The sequence below is a fragment of the Varroa destructor genome, unplaced genomic scaffold (genome assembly GCF_002443255.2).
Source record: "Varroa destructor unplaced genomic scaffold, Vdes_3.0 BEIS01000004.1, whole genome shotgun sequence".
Taxonomy (NCBI): domain Eukaryota; kingdom Metazoa; phylum Arthropoda; class Arachnida; order Mesostigmata; family Varroidae; genus Varroa; species Varroa destructor.
Window position 1 is genome coordinate 33178767 of NW_019211457.1, and position 18417 is coordinate 33197183.

The following is an 18417-nucleotide window of genomic DNA, read 5'->3' on the forward strand; positions in this document are numbered from 1 at the left end:
ATCTCCTCACATTTGTACATGGGATTGATGCTCGTTGCTCCGTTGGGACAATGCAGCACTCAATAATTTACTTTCGCTTGTTTTTGGGTTAAACTGTTTTCGATCTTCGCGTGTTGCAGAGAAGAACGAAGAGGCTAATTGTAAAAAACAATGTATACTTCGGTCCTGTGCCTCAGTGACGAAAGCAAAGTCCGTCGAGATTTTTCTTAAATTCATCACGCGACCGGTAACCGAATCAGTAAATGCAATGTCCACATATGTTAGTAGAATACGCTATCGTATGGACATGGCAAGAGGGATGCGTACTGTGTGACCGGCTACCTTGTATTTGGTGTATAGCCGATTCATTCGGGACACAATTTACAGGACAAACTGTATGGGTACAAACGCTAAACAACAATCATTTTTACACTAGATATTACTATAAAATAAAAAAAAAAAAACGCATAGCATAGCATTTACTGTGACGCTGCAACGACAATCAGAGTAGCGCAATCAAGCTCAGAAAACCGACACGAGAAGTCTGTAAATATCAACTGCTTGTTTTTGACTGCAGTTCTCATTTGTATAACGGATTCCCCTTGCCTATAGACCACAAGCGCCTAAATAACAAACGCGTTACCGCTTGCTGTGTTTTTTCTAAAAACAAAAACAGGAACCCAACGCTTTCCCTTCTACCTCCCAACCAAAGCAAGGTTTGTTCGTGCTCGGGTCAGCTTTACTTGCTATGGCATCAGCCGAAAACCAGTCCGCAATTTCCCAGCGAAATTAATTTTACTTTTCTAACTGAACCGAATAAAACAGCGAGTCAAGGTCAATGAAAACTCGCACAATGAGGTACAACACATGAGCCACCCCTCGTTTGACTAGACTATGACTGCATCTTTCACAGAGTTCTCCATACGCCGCATCTAAATACTGGCAGACACACATACAAATAGCCCATAACACAGAGTGTTAAGCTATCTATCTGGCGCGTGGTGACGGTGCCGCCGTTGCTGCTGACCTCTCATTGAAGTAATGGTGGTATTAGTAGTAACAGGGTGAGGAGGTGTCCAAATGACTGACAGGACGGCTTTACTCGGAAGATGGATATGGCCGGCGAATTGAAGGCCAAATTGAGCACCGACCACCGAGTGCTGTCGAGGCCAGTGAGAGTGTCTCAGGGTGAAAAAGGCTATAGGGATCAGTGTTCGCTTCCGAAGATGAGTGTGTATAGACTTCTCAGTGGTAAAGGCGGTCACCTTTACGCGAAAGCGCCCAGATTCGCGATCCTCACTATCACCACCACAGTAGCATCACCACTATCATCAGTGTCGTCGACAATTGGCGGTGGTCCGGGTCGCAGTGTATGCTAGTTTAGATTCGTTCCATCATCGTCCAGGTCTCAAGTCGTCGCCCAAATTTCGCGGCGACGAGTTTCCCGTTTTGCAGTAAACAAAAAAAATTAGTATCCAATTTTCGGTATTCAACAAGGTACTGTTATAGTCGACACTCAAGTATGAATGGTCATCGACTTGAGGCTATTGGCCCCTAACCAAATTTTTCAAGCGTAAATCGTACCGGCAAATGTTTAAATCCTAACCAGCTAATATATCCGATTTTGGTTAATTCCAACAATTTTTTTTTCTTCACAGAGTGATATCTATCTCTCATTGACAAGGTCGCACCATATAGATCGACACAAAAAAGATCGATAGCAAAAAATAACTTTTGTTAATTACAATTAAATGAATTACCGTTGCCAGTTGCTTTGTATCAACCTAAATTGTACCGGCATCTTAGACATACTCAGAGACACATTCACATTTCCTTACTCACAGCTGCCGTTATCAGTATCGTTTTTGTCTACGTGGAAGCTTGAAAGCACTTGTTTGTCTCTCCTCATTTCATATCTTCATTGTCTACGCTTCAATCGTTCAACAAGTTGTTGTTGTTAAAATGGGAGAGTTTGTATCAGGTGGGCTATATTATTTTATTTAGGAGCACGAGTTACCAGGCATGCGTGTCAGCATTCGGAGCATTGAAATCGGAGCGACAGGAGAGACGATAGACAGATTCCGAGTGCGATATCCATAAAAGCATTTATAACCGCCTACATTACCTTTCAAGCAGCGGCAGTCAGTGGGAAACCGGCAACTGCACCACCAACCGTAACATCAACAACAATAACAAACAAGGTGGCTTCTCGTCGTACTCTGCGTTTTGCTGTACAAGCCCAGTTCTCGCCTCAAATTTCGTCTCTCTATCACCCTCCCCACTCCATGATAGATGCCAATTGATCAAGCTTGAACCCCCTCCCCGGGGGCGATGTCGTTGCCGGGAGAGTTGTTGAAGGACCGCTGCTGTTGCTCCTGATAGTCCGCCATCGTGCGCTTCCGAACCTCTCGAAAAAGGGGAGCGGGAGCAGCAGAGGTGGCGGCAATGCTTTACCGAGAGTTTGAACAACACATTTTTACATTTCAAAACAATACTCAGCCCACCCCGCATCTCTGGCAGTAGCAGCGGCACCGCTCGCAGCCCACCGTCCACCGTAGCACTGGACGCCGACAATTCGACTCAGCGACAAACTAAGCTTTCGCCCACCAGTCAGTTCGGCTCCGGCGACTATTAGCCGATAGATAAAGGTAAAGGAGCAGCCGAATGAAAATGCCAGCAGGTGTTGTCGGGCTCCTGATCGTGACAACAAGACTTGAACGCGGCTGTGTTTCCTGACGATGACAACAACAACAACGAAGGAAAGACAAAGATTTTGCTTGACCCAGATTAGGCCTCGCTGCTGAATGCGATGATGTGAATTATGGGGCGGATGCCGCTGCTGGTGATATAGCAATGGCGTTGTTTTTTTGAGATAAGGAAATTAGCGAGGGGTAATTGGGAAGTTTGGTTTTCATGGGCGTGTTATAATTGGCGACGGCGATTGGTGTGGTGAGATTTGCTTTGTTCCGAATTGCGATAATCCTCCGGAGTAGAACGGGTGAAAGTTCAAGATGCACGAAACATCTGACAGAGAATACATACACTAAATAGTGTATAATCAAACATACGTATTGTGAAAACAGTCTTGATCAAAGTTGTCTTTTGTTTGTTTTTTCCGCAACCGCAATAGCTGTTCAACAATACCTACTCCATAACCAACCATAAGTCATGGCATGTACCCTGCCTGTCTCCCCATGACACCGGCGGAATAATTAGTTACATTTTGTAGACAGCGGGGGTATGCAAAAGCTTACAACGCAACTTGTATTGTCGCCGACCCGAGATTACGTTTCTTGCTAGCCATCCAACAGAACTATGTCGCTGTGTCTCTGTCGTCCTGTGCCTCGTGCACGAATGATTCGGCCCTTCCTTCTATGTGTTCCGGATGCCTGTATCTCTCATTCTTGACGCAAAGGCGCAGAGCGGCAAGATGGCGTGCGCCGAGCGCTTTTGTGCGCCGCGGTTCTCAAAGACAAATGTATTCGCTTTGCGCCAGCCATTAGCGGGCAGTGCCAGCTAGGCCTTAGTCGAGCAGCTGACTAAAAAGTAGCTTGGCTTGCTGGATAACAGCAAAGACAGTGTACGCACCACAAACGCTCCGAACGACTAAGACATTGCTTGGCGAGGTTCCGCTATCTTGTAGAAACCGAGTATGTGGCATACCACGCGGCGCTACTGTGTCAAGAAGCAGCACCAGCCACAGCACCAGGGCTAAGAAACTGTGTGGGGAACTGGGTGCGAGGACAAGAAAAAGAACAAGATGTCGTCTTTACAATCTAATTTTCAAATCCTGCCGTTTATACAGCGGGTCTTTCTACGGGTTTGTTCTGCGCAGCTGCCTTCACTGCTGCCAATGTATTCTTTTCCGGCGTTTTGCTGGCTTTATCATTGTCTTTGCCGCTACTGTGTCAGCTGGGCAGTCTGTGCGGACTCAGCCTGTGAGTTTGTCGTTGTATCGTTGACTGTGTCGCTCGTAAAGGCTCCCCTGCTTCAATGCTGCTCGTGCTGCCCTTCAATCATGAGCAGATGGCATTCGCTGAGTCCTCTCATCCATTGCTTCCGTCTGTTCCACTGCTACGACAATCGTTGCCGTTGCGGCCGCGGTTGTCGACTTTTCGTCGCTCCGTCCATGTTTTCCCATTCGCGGTGGGTGCCTGTAATGGCTGGGCACGTGGGTTCGCGAAGGAGGCGGAATATCTGCTCAAGGGGCTTGGTGACAACGGTGGCCCGTGCTTTTTTGCCTCCTTGCCCGACTCAGCCGCAGCACCGTGTCTGCTGCCTTAGCGTGCCGTGCTTCTAAGCATTATTTTTCTTTTTAGAACCTCGATGCTTAGTTTGCTTTCTTTGGTTGGTGGAGCTTTGTGGGGCCTCCACACTCGTCCTTGCTTTCGGCTGGAGTCTCCACTAAAGCAGAGACGCGCAGGTCACAAGATTCGGCTGGCCGTATGTATTATCTTTGTACTTGCATGTTGCGTGCTTGGTGTATCTATACGCCTTGGGCAACCGAGGCAAGAGGTGGGATGGTATCATGCAGGAACGCAGCTTATGCAAGACGCAGTCGGAAGATGGCATCGCCGGGGGATGGCACACGGTTATGCCTCAGTATGGCACAGCCTCTCCAAACAAGCCCCGCCTTTCGCTGCCGATTCGCCTACTCCCCAAAACCATTCTATCTGGCTCGCATACGATAGTCGGACTAACAGACTATAGGCATACACGCATCCACTGAGGGTCTCTGCACGCCAGGCGGACACGGGTCATCGGTCCGAAATCTGGCGTGCAATGAGACTTGCTATAAAAATGACTTGCCTAGTAAGAGTCGTGGAAATTATTTTGAAACTGCAGTCGTTGTTTGTAAAAATTTAAACACTGACAAGGTATCATACTGAAGGTACATTTCTAGGTTTCCATTCTGTGAGTTCTGCATGTATGTCCTATTAAGTTAGATCTAGGAGTAGATTAAGCAGGGACCCTAAATAATTTTTGCTGAAATTGCGATATAAAACAAGTTTGTAATACCCGCGCAGTCTAATGATTATAGAAGTGTAGTTGAGTATTTAACAATACTGTTTGCCATGTTATGAATTAGACGATGGATTCACCAAGTATATTTTAGTGGTCTGTCCCAATTACAACAGCGAACTAGGTTTGCAGGGCATGAATCAATAAAAAACACTCTCGTGAATAATAATAATAACTGCGGATCTTCTTCACGTTAGGATGGATTTTGCTATGGGCAAAATATTGAGGAGGCATGCTTGTTTTAACATGGTTAACTTGGTTCAAGTTATATTTCTTGCTAAACATTGATTTCGCCACTTAAGTTCACATAGCCCAATCGCAGTCTTATTAATAGAAGAGATATTTGTGTGAGCTAGTCGGTGCTATCGTGCAAAAGACTGTGCTGCACGTGGAAATTCGCTTTCTTCCGCATCCGGTGTAGATGACTACTGCATAGACATCAGGTTTGTCTCAGACACCAACACGAGTAAGAATCGGTCTGCAAGCGCTCTGTCGAAGTGGAGCAACCAACAGACAGCGGCAGCTAACTCTCTGTTTCGGATCTCCATATCTCTTTCTTTCGATCTCCTGTTCGCCTTTTCTTTACCTCCTCTCTCTCTCTCTCTCTCTCTCTCTCTCTCTCTGTTGGAAGGGCAGTGGCGAACATAAGTCTTCCGTACCACTTACCCCTTTGTGGTATGGTCCTAGCCGGCGACGCCAGTACTGTCGCAGCGCAGCGACGCATAGACATACACACATGCAGACGGTGGCCGTGACCCAAAAGTCTCCCAGGGCAATATCCCTGCTAGTTCTGTTCCCCAATTCTTCAACCCCCTACCCCGCCAACGCCCATGCCCATACCCATAGCCTGTTCGCTACATATTTGAGCGCTTGGGGCTTACAATGCGACCATTAAAAAGTGCTCCCTGACGGCAGGCGTCTTGTCTCGCTGGCTTGCTTCGTCTCTTGCCGATGGTAGCAGTGGCGGCGATGCTCCAGCCTAGTCATTTTCACTGCTCCCCTGACTCGCTATACGCTGTGCAATGCTTTGCGCTCTGTCCGCGCTCCAGCTACATATATGCTTCATGTATAAAAACTCGTGGCCAGTAGCCCTCTTCTTTTCCTTCTCCCCGATGGTCCGCAGCGTTCGAGAGACAACATAAAAAACCAAAGGGTGCGGCCATGCTGCTGCTGCTAGCAGCTCTCTAGCATATAGCATAGTGGCACAGCGAGCCCTGCTGCATCCGTCGACCCTCTGTATTATTCCTTCTCGCTGTGCTGCTCGTGGATGATGTCATCAGAACCGACTCGTCCACTTAGACTGATCCAACGGCATCGGGCCGTCTGGACTAGAGCGGCGGCGAAGAATGACTGCCACAGCCCTTGCTTTTATTCTTGCTTCTTTCTACTTAAAAAAGTACACTAGTGGTAGTCGGAGCAATACGCCCATGTATGGCAAAAGCTTACTACTTTTTCTTCGGCTTGTTCCTTTTTTCTTTTCGTCGTCGTCGTCGTCTTCTTCTGTTTCTTTTTTGCTATAGCTTTGCGCGCCACCTCCGCCGCTGTACTGTACTGCGAACCCTGTGGGATAGTCTTGCCTCTTCTCGCTTTCATTTTCATTCTTGATGCCGGGTCCTTCTCTCGGCACACGACACTGCAAAGTCCGTCTGTCCGTCCATTCGTCGAGTCGCTTCTTAGGCTCCTCTGGCAAGCGCAATTCTTGGCGATTCCCGACAAATCATTTGAACGAAGCATCTTCGTTGGTTGGTTCGCTTGCTCGTCGTCCGTGCGTCGTTCGTCGCGGAGCTTAGTTGAGTCGAGATGGGTATGGCAGTGGGACTGGGCCTGCTGCTGTCTGGGCCCTAATTCCCCCGGGGGAAAAAAGCAGACAGGCAGGCAGTCGAGCCGTCGTCGGTCGACCAGGCAGTCGGTCGAATGAAGAAGCAAGATGGCACTGCGTGATGGCTCCGGTGCGACGAGCCGCCTGCCTGGTGCACGCCGCTTCGTTGGTACTACAGCCGCTTGTGGGGCCGCATAGGGTGCGACGAACGGCGAGAACCCAACACTGGCCTAGCACAGTAGCGAATCAGCGAACAGTGGTGGCACAGGGACACGGGGTCAATAGCGGTACGAACTGACCAAGAGCGGGGAAAGCCGGGGGTAGCGAATACGATGGAGGAAGTCGACGGCTACTACTGCCGCGTTCCTCACGAACTAAATGGCCACCACTGCCAGCCAATGCCGGATGTAATGGCGGTCATTTCGAATTATGCATCGTCGTCGCCTGCCGCCACCGTCGTCACCGTCATCATCGTCGTTCTTTCAAGGCTGCGTCTGGCAGGACGGCCAGCATGGGGGTTAGCTGCCAGCTTGCCTCATCCCTTGTTTCGCCTCTGCACGGTCTTCTATCGAAGAGACGACGACAGCGACCCCTTTCGACATAAAACCTAACCCACCTGCACCATTCCCGTCATTTTGTTGGACAGAAGTAGCTTTTTTTCTTCCTGCTTATGGACCAAGACGACCAATAGCCATTGCCCAATAGCTCAACTCCCCAATCGCCCAACCCACCGCCAGTGAGCTGACCCCCCATCCGTTCTTTGCATCCCATATCGTTTTGGATATCATGGGCGGAAAGGCAAACTGCTAGGCGGCCTTTCTCCATTCAGTCGGTTTCCCGGTCGTTCATCCGAATTTTCGCCGGTTCGGTCCCTTCTCGCCTACTACGAAGCATAGTTGTAGTCGTACTAGCAGTAGTAACAAATAGGAAAAGAACCAGTTCTTCGACTCCGAGTCGTTCTCCATCACGAACGAACAGCCATACACGGCGCAGGTGGGTCATCGCGGACCAACTGGTCAATAGCTCTCATTTGGACGTTTGCGTTACTCTGCTCCTTTCGCCACTGTCTTGAGCCTGCAGAGAGTAGATGGCCACCGATCAGTCCTAAACGAAGCTACGTTTTCTTCGTATGTGATATCTGACGAGCCGTCGCTGAACGAGCGGGTTGATTGGAGATCTCTGGAAACGCGAAGGGCAAAGGGATCGTTGTCCCTTGCGCATTCGCTGGGCCTGGGTCCATGAGCGATGGTGCATCGATGGGGAACGCAAATGGGAAAAGGGGAGAACCACGAGCAACCGGGATAGGCTGTGAAAGTTGCTGTAGCCAGAATTAGGACGATAAAAAGCGACTGCTTAGTTCTCTACGCTGCACTGCACTGCTGGACACACTGCGTAGATATCATCAAAATGTGTGATGTGTCAAATCGGCGATATTCCCATTAAGATGGCGCGCTCCACTGGGGGGAGCGGATGGCTTGGAGGCAGGACCCAAAAAGGACGGGCGGGGGGTCGAACTTAAAGCTTTGCTAGGTAGCGGACCGACGGGGTAAGGCTTATTAGCACGTTGCGTGTGTCTTACAAACGGACGGGTAGGAGGTACGGGTGCTGCTGCTGCTATTGATAATGATAATGCCGAGAATTTACAATTATTTGGGAAAGGGACACGAGAAAGGGTGATGGCGAGCGAAGGGCACATTAAGGCAGAACAGCGATATCGTGAAGAAGCTGTAGGGTGAAGTCGAGCAGGTCCCGGAACAGGTCCGGCGACGCCTGTAGTTCAGTCGAGTAGACAGATGCCCCCGCAAAGGAAGCAAATAAAAGCGGATTGATTGATAGAAAGCGGGCAAGAAGAGAGGTCTACATATTAATTATATAAATGAGGCCAAAGGGTGAATTTTTTCTACTACAGCCGCAGCTGATGCTGCTTCTGCCGCTGCTGTTAACACTGCTACCGCCGTTGGCACTGCGCAGCCAATGACATTCGACATATTTGGTGGACCCTGACGACGATGAGCTGGCGACTATTAAATGTTTCAGCATCACATATGTCCTCCAATAGCAACGCCACGACCAACGAAGTGGACTTGCCGTGCAATATCACGATACACAGAGGGGACCATAACAGACTATTGCTAATAGAAGCTTCTTTTCGGGTTTGCGTGTCATGGCTGTCTGTCGCGTCACCGATCAGCCTTCGCCTCATCATCGCGTTGGCTGCATCGGCCCAGAACTTCACGGTTGCCCCTCGTCGGTGCGAGTGCTATTTGTGGTTTGGCCACCGATATTGGCGACGGAGTCGTGATTTAGTTGTCGTGGAAGATATGAACGACGCTGCCGCCCGGTACCACGGACCGCTGCGGCTGCCGACTCTAGTGAGAAAAAATAGCCAGTCCAAGAGAGCGAAGTCGCAGCTATCGCAGAGAGAAAGTTGAACCATAGCGGAAGCTGCAGCAGTGGCAGCACGAGTGTGAGCTCCCGCTGTCGTTCAAAGTAAGAGGAAAGCTCTGAGCTTTGCTGCTTTTGCCGGCATTAACAGCGGAGATGGAGATGACGCTAGTAGAAAATAGGGGTAACAACTATGGAGCGAGACGAGCCACGAGGAGGAAAGATATGATAGAAAGCTAGAGCTGCTTTGAACAGGGAGAATCACACAATAGAAAAGGTTAGGAAATGAGAGAGAAGGAGAGAGAGTAGCTGAAAGTGTACTTTCGACTTGGCGCGGTAGAAACCGCCCAGGGATAAACGGAAGGAACTGCGTGTCGCTGCTCTGGCGTTGCTGGTGCGCTGTGATTAACTGGTTTTGTTCTTTTTGTTTCAACGAAGAAAGGGAAGTTCCTTAATTCAGCGCTGTTCGTGCCTACTTTGGTCGTTGGAGGAGAGGCTAATTAGATACAGGCGCGAATCAAGAAAGAAATACGGAGCCAGAGAATAAAAAAACGAAGGACTAAACGGGAGTGGGCTTCGAAAAAGGGCAAATGATTGTCATTCAGCCTGCTAAACAGCCACCACCTTCAACCTCATTTAGCCAGCTAGCTTTACTTGCTAACAAACGCAAAATTCGAATGCGTGTTTATTGGCTCATGGGCATCGGTTGAATTGAATGTTTGCCCTGTGCATGCTTACTCAATATAGTGGCACATGCTACTAAAAACATACAGGGATACAGAGTGGTCACGTTAGCCGTTATTCGGCAGCGTTTACCCAATTAAGGGTTATTAGTAATAATTCAAAATCAATCAATCAATGTAATAGAAAGAGAACGACACTAGTATATTTTGAACAAAAGATTTCGTCAAGACGAGTTTTTCGTATATGAAGTCTGAATCAGATAACTTATTCAGTTTTCAAGTTAACAAAGTGTTGAAATGGTGACTTATATACATGTCTATTGTATACGGCTCCTAGAAAAACAAAGAATTAATAAAGCTCCACATAAAAAACGGACACAGATGTCTGGAAAGCCCCTATGATATATTTAACCATGTCTACACATCCATGTAAAATTAATACCTATGTGGTTTAATTAGCTGCTTTCGGGTTGCGAGCTGAATTACAACAAGATGCATTTGTCCACACAGCCAAAGGCCTCTCAATATAAATTTCACAGACACTATATATGATAACTCACGTTTACATAACGTTTGAGCCAAATTAGAAACGAATAAGAGAAAAACGCTATTTCACAAGGTCTTTGCCAACCGCGATGTAGTCGTGGTAAAGCGCTACAGTGGTACGAGTTTTCTGTTGCCAAACGCACGCTGGGTGAAGCAAAGCAACCCATCGTAAGAAAGCGCGAAAAAAAAGTGGCAGAAAGCGTGGTCATTTGTTTGCCAGCGGACCTCCATGCGTTCGAGATGTCCCCCGTTGTGAGCAGGCAGGCTGAATGGTTGGAGCGTAGTAGGTAGCGGGACTGCTTGGAAAATATATGATACGGTCCTTCTACCGATGCAACCCTCAATTCGCCTTGCCCACGTCCCTGTTTAGTATCGCTTGCTTCGTTGGTGTGCTTCCCCAATTTACTGTACCCCCTTCCCCCTCCCTTTCCGTCCCCTGTTGTGGCCCGTACCACTCTGCCACTTCGATTGCTCCTGCCTATGACCGCTCGCACCGGCCTGAACTGGTACCGCTGCCCGATAACTTATCTTCTGCCCACCTGACCGCAAGCGGCCACAGGGGACTCGTAAAGCTAAACCACTGGTCGACTTAAGGTTGTACTTCAGTCCGTCTTTGCTGCTGTTGGCCGTGAGCCGTTGGCTGAAAAGTCGACGTTCATCTCGAGAACACTACACTGCACAGCATACAGCGACGAGGCGTTACACTGCGTTTCATTGCGGCTGGGACGGGGGCCCTTTTGCAAGTGGTAGAGGTGGCCCGCTTACTTTTCTACCACTCGTTCACTAACTTTGTAGACTTCGTGGACAGGACATTTGGAGCCTTCAGGCCAGCCGTTAGGTTAGGCAGATGCAAGTAGTCGTTCGGGGAATAGTTCTATAGTTGAGGATGATCATCCTTGTGGCCAGCCAAGGACTTCTTTTTAGAGCCTCTTCTATGCTTTTGCAGTGCAGGAAAGTGTTCAGGACTTCAGATGAAATGTCCACGCTGCTACTTCTGCTCACTTGTCTTAGTGAAACGTGTTTCTTTTGAACCGACCCGCTTCAAGGGACGAAATATAAGCAGTATACCAGTATATTTTTAGTAACATGGAGGATAACTGGTTGACAAGGTATCTGCCTCCAGCAATTGATTATAACCGCTTCGTTATTGCTTCTTTTGTAGGGAATCGATAACTCACTACCTGACAAACGGGTTAAAGGACAGAGGTTTCTACTCACCTGTGTATCTTTTGTGGTTTTGTTGATCAAAAAACTGTGCCAATTGAATTTGTCGAGAGATGTTCTCAAATAAACACAAGCATTGGAAGTACAGCCACCCGTGAGTTACTCATTTGACGGCTCGATTGGACCAACGACTTTCTCTCGCTGCTACTTGTGCTGCTGCTCACGTTGCAGCGGCATCCTCTGTTAACGGTATCACAGATGCGTATACGTGGGACAGAGATGTGACCGTACCTAGTAGAGAAATTGTATGGCGTCTCCTCGCTGCTTTCAACTGTGTATACCGCTGGCCAATGTTTACTTTCAGTTACTGTCACTGGTAGATGTAATAAATTAGTGGCCGTGTGATCGAGCATTTACCTCTACAGCGATGGCCCCCTGGAATCTATTATGACCTATCTTCACGCTGTCGTCATTATCGATTAGCAGTGTTCCTAGTCTAACGCTTCAGTCTCGGGATCTAATATTGGCGTTCATCGTGTGGGATACATATCAAAACCGGTTCACGTGCGTGTTTCTCTCTCTCTCTCTCTCTCTCTCTCTCTCTATATATATATATATATATATATATATATATATATATATGCAGTATACATAACGTCGGTGTTGGCGCCACCGCTATTTTTTATTGTGGCTCTGAGATTCGTTTCACCCTGTTCTTATGCTCAGAGGCCGGACAGTCATAGCGCAGGTCCACCGCTACCACACAAAGAATGAAGCCCCGAATCTAGCCACACGTCGTCAGCTACTGCGATACGTTCCCTTGGCCCGGTTTTCCTGATCCCTGCTTGTTGTCTAGCTTGCCCCCAACCGCCGACGATCCACTTCATCTTACCCAGGCTACGCGACAGTCTACAGCACATTAACGCGAACCTCGGCTGTTCCACAGCCTGCCTTTTCTTTTCCTCACCTGAAGCGAGCTCCATTGCCAACGCTGCTGTGTGCACCAGCTGGGGTGTTCCTCTTTCCCTCTCGTGGCCTCTTTCCGCTTCTTCGCATTAGATCTTTCCGCCGTACTCAGTTCGATAGTGGCTTTGCCTCGCAATATAAGCAGCGAGGCTAACTACGCCCCGTATTGTATTCACCCGTTGTGTATAACCTGTGTCTCGGCTGTGTGTCATGTACATGAATATATATATGTACCAGTGTTCCTTCACTACGTTTCGTCGACGATGCCCTTCTTGCCATCAGCCTTTGCAGCTGTCCTGCAGCCAGTTTTCTTAGTTGCAGTGGTTTGAAGGCTGCTGGGCCGGGTAAACCTTTGTGAACGACTGGGCCTCCCTTTCTTTTTCGGCGCCCGTTCTTTCCAACTGAAGCTTTACCGGCAGCACAAAGTCCACGTTTAGCTCTGACAGTTAGCGTCGGCAGTACTCAACCGTCCTGATGTTTCCCTGGTAACAGTTAGTCCGGCCTTTGCCGATGAAGCTCTAGCCTCAGCCAACCTGCCACGCGGTCTCTATGCCTGTCTGCGTCCCTGCAGCCTCCATCCTACGACTCGTTTTTCCTACCTTATCGCAATTTCACATTAAAAGGGTTAAAATTTACACAAGCTACGCCGCTTTTGCTGCGCGTGAGCCACTACTTTTGCTACCACTACCACTAGCCAGTACCCGCGGTACTCTTTCCTGTTATTTCTCTCATTCTCAGTGCTTCATTTTCATTGTTGGCTCGCCAGTTTGCTTGGCTCTTCGCAGGCTCTTGGGGGTGGCGGCAATGGGCCGCGTGGCTACCCCGCCAGTTACGGCTTGGCGCTAGCTGTTCTTGTAAGACGGGTGCGGCTCTCTGTTGGAGGTAAGGCTGTGTAAGATACAGCGGCTGCTTCGTCAGGGGACACACCGAGAAACCCTTATTCTCCTTAACCCCTCCTTCTCTTCCGATCCCCGGCAAATTGGGACGTCCGCGAGGGGGCTCCACTGCGAGCAAGGAATATAGCCAGCAAAGCGAAGGTAAAAGCAGGCCAGTAACAGCACCAGACGGACAGACACGGAGAGAATTGGGGGACATATAGGATGGGGGCCGAAGGGTAGCGTTGGGCTTCTACTGAAAGTAGTTGGAGGTAGTTCGGGGAGTTCCTCCGGATGGGCACGGGTCCGATATGAGTTAGCAGCAGAGGTAATGGCAGCAGCGGCTATCGCGCTGCATATAATATGGAAGGCAGACTACGCAGACTAGACTACATGAAATAGTACTGACGGTGTTACTGTGGCCATGATGGTAGCACAACGACAGGCAGTGGTTGTATAGTAGGGAGTGGTGCCCTAGCTTTTTCTTTTTCGTTGTCGCCACCGTCGTCGTGGTCGTCTCTGGGACTCACCCAGAGAGCGCGCCCTTCACGATTCCGATGACGACGAGGACGACTACGATGACGATGGTTCAGAGGGAAAGGTGGGGTTCTCGGGGGAGTGTGTGGGGTGGGCGACTACGGGGGAAGAGCGGCAGCATTTTTTAATCGAGCAGCAGCAGCAGCACCGGTAGCAGCAGTAGCTGCAGCAGTCCATCGCCAATGACGAAGCTACGACCAACCGGCAAATGCCAGGGGCGACGAGCTCGCGCACACTACACCACTGCATCCTTCTATGTACGATCTACGGGCGCATACACGCAGACATCGGTGCTCATCGCTGGTACTTCATCCTGGATCCGTCTGACTCCTCTCTGCATTCTTTGCCATACTAAGCTAAACTATTCTCTATAGTTTCACGGCTAGTACAGTCTGAACATGCTAGGAAATAGTAGGTTTAAACTAAGAATCTAAGCTAGGTTAGTAGCAGGGCATGTATAAAGAAAACGCAGAAAGAGGTGATAGAGACAGGCAGCACAGACACAGATAGTCACACATACAGCCACTATATAGCATCAGCAATAATAGCGGCGACGGAGCGGGACCAACCTGAGATGGTTTTTGTAAGACCTTGGAAGAGTCGGCAGGAGACCCGTTTGAACAATGGCAGCAGCGGCGACGGCGGCGTGGCGATGATGCCGAAATCGACAACAACAACAATAGCAGCACTAGACGAAAGAACTAGCGTGAACATAGATCAACTAAAAACGAGACAACTCTAACACAGATTGGGTCGTCCAAAACTGGGTTAGAAGGGTTGCATGCTGCTGCTGTCGTTCATTGCTCGCGCCGTTGCGTTTGGCATAGCCATCAACACGGGTTTGCAGATTCAGGTAGCAGCGGCAGCAGTGCTCTCATCTTCAGCTCGTTGCTTAGCGTCGTATATGGCTGATCCGTACTGATATAGCACTATACTCGTACAAAAGCAGTGTTTGCGCTCAATGGCCAAAACTGAAGGGCAGAGGTCTGGTTGGGCCGCAGTGTACTCGCGAGACGCTACTAAATATTGCCATAAGCCGGCGACAGCGCTGTCGCAACGGGGATGCTCCCCATTGGGATAATCTGTGATTCTTCATTCATATGTATATATACATATATATACACTTCGAGATTATAGTAATCAACATCAACACGAACATCACAAATTTATTTTGTGCGAATGACGGTGAATCTGTCGGCGGTGGTCCGAGGGAAATCCAGCTAACAGGAAAAAACGGCCAAGAGAGACCAAAGAGCTTCAACGATTTTGATCGCAAACATATGCGTACTCTCGTATACGAAGCGAAGGCAGTGGCTGTCGAGGAGCGCCGAAACCAGCGTAGCTGCGTGCTTCATATCCAAAGCTACCAGCCGGATTTCGCACGACAGAACGAAGTTGATCGCCAAATTGGCGACGATCGGGATAACCGTGAGCATCGGTAAAGCATGATAAAGTCACATAATAGTAATACACATACGACGACGGCTTCTATGGGATTGCAAAATATTTTGACATAACCAATTCAAGAACAGGCCTGAGTGGGACTAGATCACACGTAATACATCGAGCTTTCATATGGTGTTAACTTTTTACTCAAATTTTATAATAGCAATAAGCAAGTAAGAACGGTAAAAATGATTTTTCAGCGGACTGTATACACGTACAGTTCATCTTCCCAATATGCTTTGATACAATTATCTCCTTTTATTTGTTGAATCGTTGCTTTGATCTTGTACGTGCCATATACAGGACATCTGGCAAGAGCTCTTATTACCGCTACATAACTGCTACCACTCTACTAGTCCTATTTTTTCATAACGCATTCGACAATTGGTCTCTTCAGCTTGGGTCTGGAACAAGGGCAACACTCGATCTCGTAGCAATCTCAAGCAAGACCATAAGCTCTTAATACCTGTTGTAATGCGTTGTCAAAATGCAAATTTAAACATAAGGGCTGACCGACCGGCAGGCTGGCTGTCACAAGCCACAGCTGCCCACGGCTGCAGGAGCAGGGCCCGTAGACCTGAAAAGCTTCGGGGTTTTAACCTGAGAGTACCCAGGGATTCAACCGCCCTCGACGCAGGCTAACCCAGTGCAACAATAGCCATTTCGAGCACGGTCAGGGGTCGAGGCTTTGAGCTACGCTGGGGATACGTAACCAAACGATGAATCGTTCGGAGTGCCAGTCCCGGTGATAGTGGTGACGAATAGATGCCGACCGCCGAGAGGTCAACATGCGGAGGTGGCATACGGCCACGGCATGATTCAAGCAGGACGAATCAGGATGAAAAACTAAGTGACCACCGGGAGACAGACAAATTTGCCGACGTATTTTATAGAGGACGTATACTCATTATATTGTCTACTACAGACACAGAGTAGCCAAAAAACCGAGTGCTGTACAGCCTGCGCAGTACTTTATGTCCAGACGAAGGTATTCGAAACAGAAATATTGCAGCTATGGTTAATGACCCTGGCTGATAGGGGCAAACTAACGTAGGATAACGTCGAGTACAACAACGTGGAGTGACACAATAATCCCGGTTCGTTGAGTTATGTCAGCAATACCGGCAGAGGCTGTGTTCCGTAGCCGCTCACAACGACGGTCTACCAGTAAATACTGGAGGGCGGGAGTCAGACAGCTACCGTAGAATTAGTAGCTAGCAATCTGGGTGTCCACCATACATTTCTATACAATTAATAAATTAGATTTCGTCTTATTGTGTTTCAGTGCCATTTATTACACAACAGCATGATCACGCCATCTAAGCCAGTAGTTGCATCTGGCCTTTGTTATTGGCTACCATAAGCCGACCTTTAGACCGTTGACTTTGTCCATGGTCCCACCTTGATTTACCCATTGGCTGTTCCTGCTACCGCAACGAACACAGCTCCTTTTCATTTGACAAAGTTGCTGCTGCCATCCTCGGCGTCGTCATCTGCGACGGCGGCAACTGGGGTCGTTGCAGTAGGGCTTGCCTTGGTCTAGCTCAGCACGCTCAAACTCGGTCTGATCTCGTTGCTTTCTCGTCTAATCAACGCATGCCACTCAGAATTAGCGAAGCAACCGGAGGGCGGGAAGGATGGACGAGTTGTGGCACGAGCAAGACTTGGCACTGGCGCTTAGGACCAAAGACAGGCCGAGATCTACAAGAATGATCGGGGGCGGCGGGAGAGCGATCGCTTCAATAGGAAGGATGGAGATTTATGATCAGGCAAAATAAAATGATGAATTTAGGCCTTATTTTTTTGCAGGGAAGCGGCGGCAGCTGCGGCAGTTGGAGATGTTAAAGCCTGGTTGCTTACGGCCTCACGGCAGTCTGTTTCCTGCTACTGATGATAATGTTGGAGCTTCCTCGTGCCAAGGTTTTTTGTGTTAGACGTCGTCGAGGTGCCTGCGATGGTCGACAAGAATGAGGTTGAGGAAAACTAGGCGGTGGTAATAGCGCTAGCCTCGACTCTGCGACGAGCAAACCCGTGTGTACTCAGCTCAAGCTCAACCCTTTAGCCTATTCGGTTAATCCCGATGGGGAGCAAAAAACGGGGACTATTCATTCGCTCGACTTACCTAAACTTGGCCTAACCAGCAGGACCACTAAAACAACTGTCTTTTTCTTCTTATTTAATGCGGGCGGGGCTCCTGATCTCATATGAGAAGGATCTCAGCTTCCCTGATAGAAAACGAGCGAAAAAAAAAAAAAAAGAGAGAGAGAGAGAGAGAGAGAGAGAGAGACGGTGGGGTATGTGAAAAAGCAGCGATTTATAATTTTAGATATGTGTACCTCATGCAGAACATACACTAGTTATTTCAATGGGTTTGTCTGACAAATGTGGGCAACGACAACAACAGTAATTGCCCATTGTGCCAATACTGGATACTGCGTAGGGTGTTTGTTCTATGAGTTGTGTATGTATGTGTCCGTATTTGGCGGTGTAGAGCTTTTATATCAGTCGACTCACATTTGTCTTTCCTTTGTGTTTTGTTTCACAAGCCAGCAACGATTGCTGCATAGGCAACTTGCATATCCGTAAGTGCGATTCATCAAGATATTCTAACTGTGTCACCTTTTCCTTAATAGGCTTGCGGTTGGTTCCATCCTGATTTTCTCTCGTTTTTTTTTTTCATTTTAGGTAAGTGAGACGCACCATCATTGGTAGATCTACTGACGACGGACTAATGACTCCCGATCTACCGGGTTCGCCAGCCTTAGCAACGATCGCTGGAGCTACACTTCGAAGTCGTTCATTGTACGAAAGGCAGACTTCTCCGATTTTGAATGCTAGCAAAGTAGCCGCATAAGACGTAGATAGGACTTCGAGTACGGCTAACTTTCTACCGGTTCAGAAGCAAGTAAGGTTGTCAGGAGGTTGGTAACGTATTACCAGTAGGTTGCCCTTAGATACAGTTTTCTACGCTTTGTCATCGGACCCAAATAGTATT

General features: G+C 48.5%; 1 protein-coding gene across 4 annotated transcripts in view; it reads left to right on the forward strand.

Moving 5' to 3' along the window:
- Positions 1 to 18417, forward strand: part of FoxP (forkhead box transcription factor P) — a 317599-nt gene that overhangs the window by 201108 nt on the left and 98074 nt on the right. Inside the window, exon 4 of one of the 4 annotated variants that reach the window (XM_086986479.1) lies at positions 18108 to 18343. The exons of the other annotated variants lie outside the window; for them this stretch is intronic. The gene's annotated coding sequence lies outside the window, so the exon portion shown is untranslated. The remainder of the gene's footprint in view (positions 1 to 18107; positions 18344 to 18417) is intronic. 4 annotated transcript variants of the gene reach the window in all.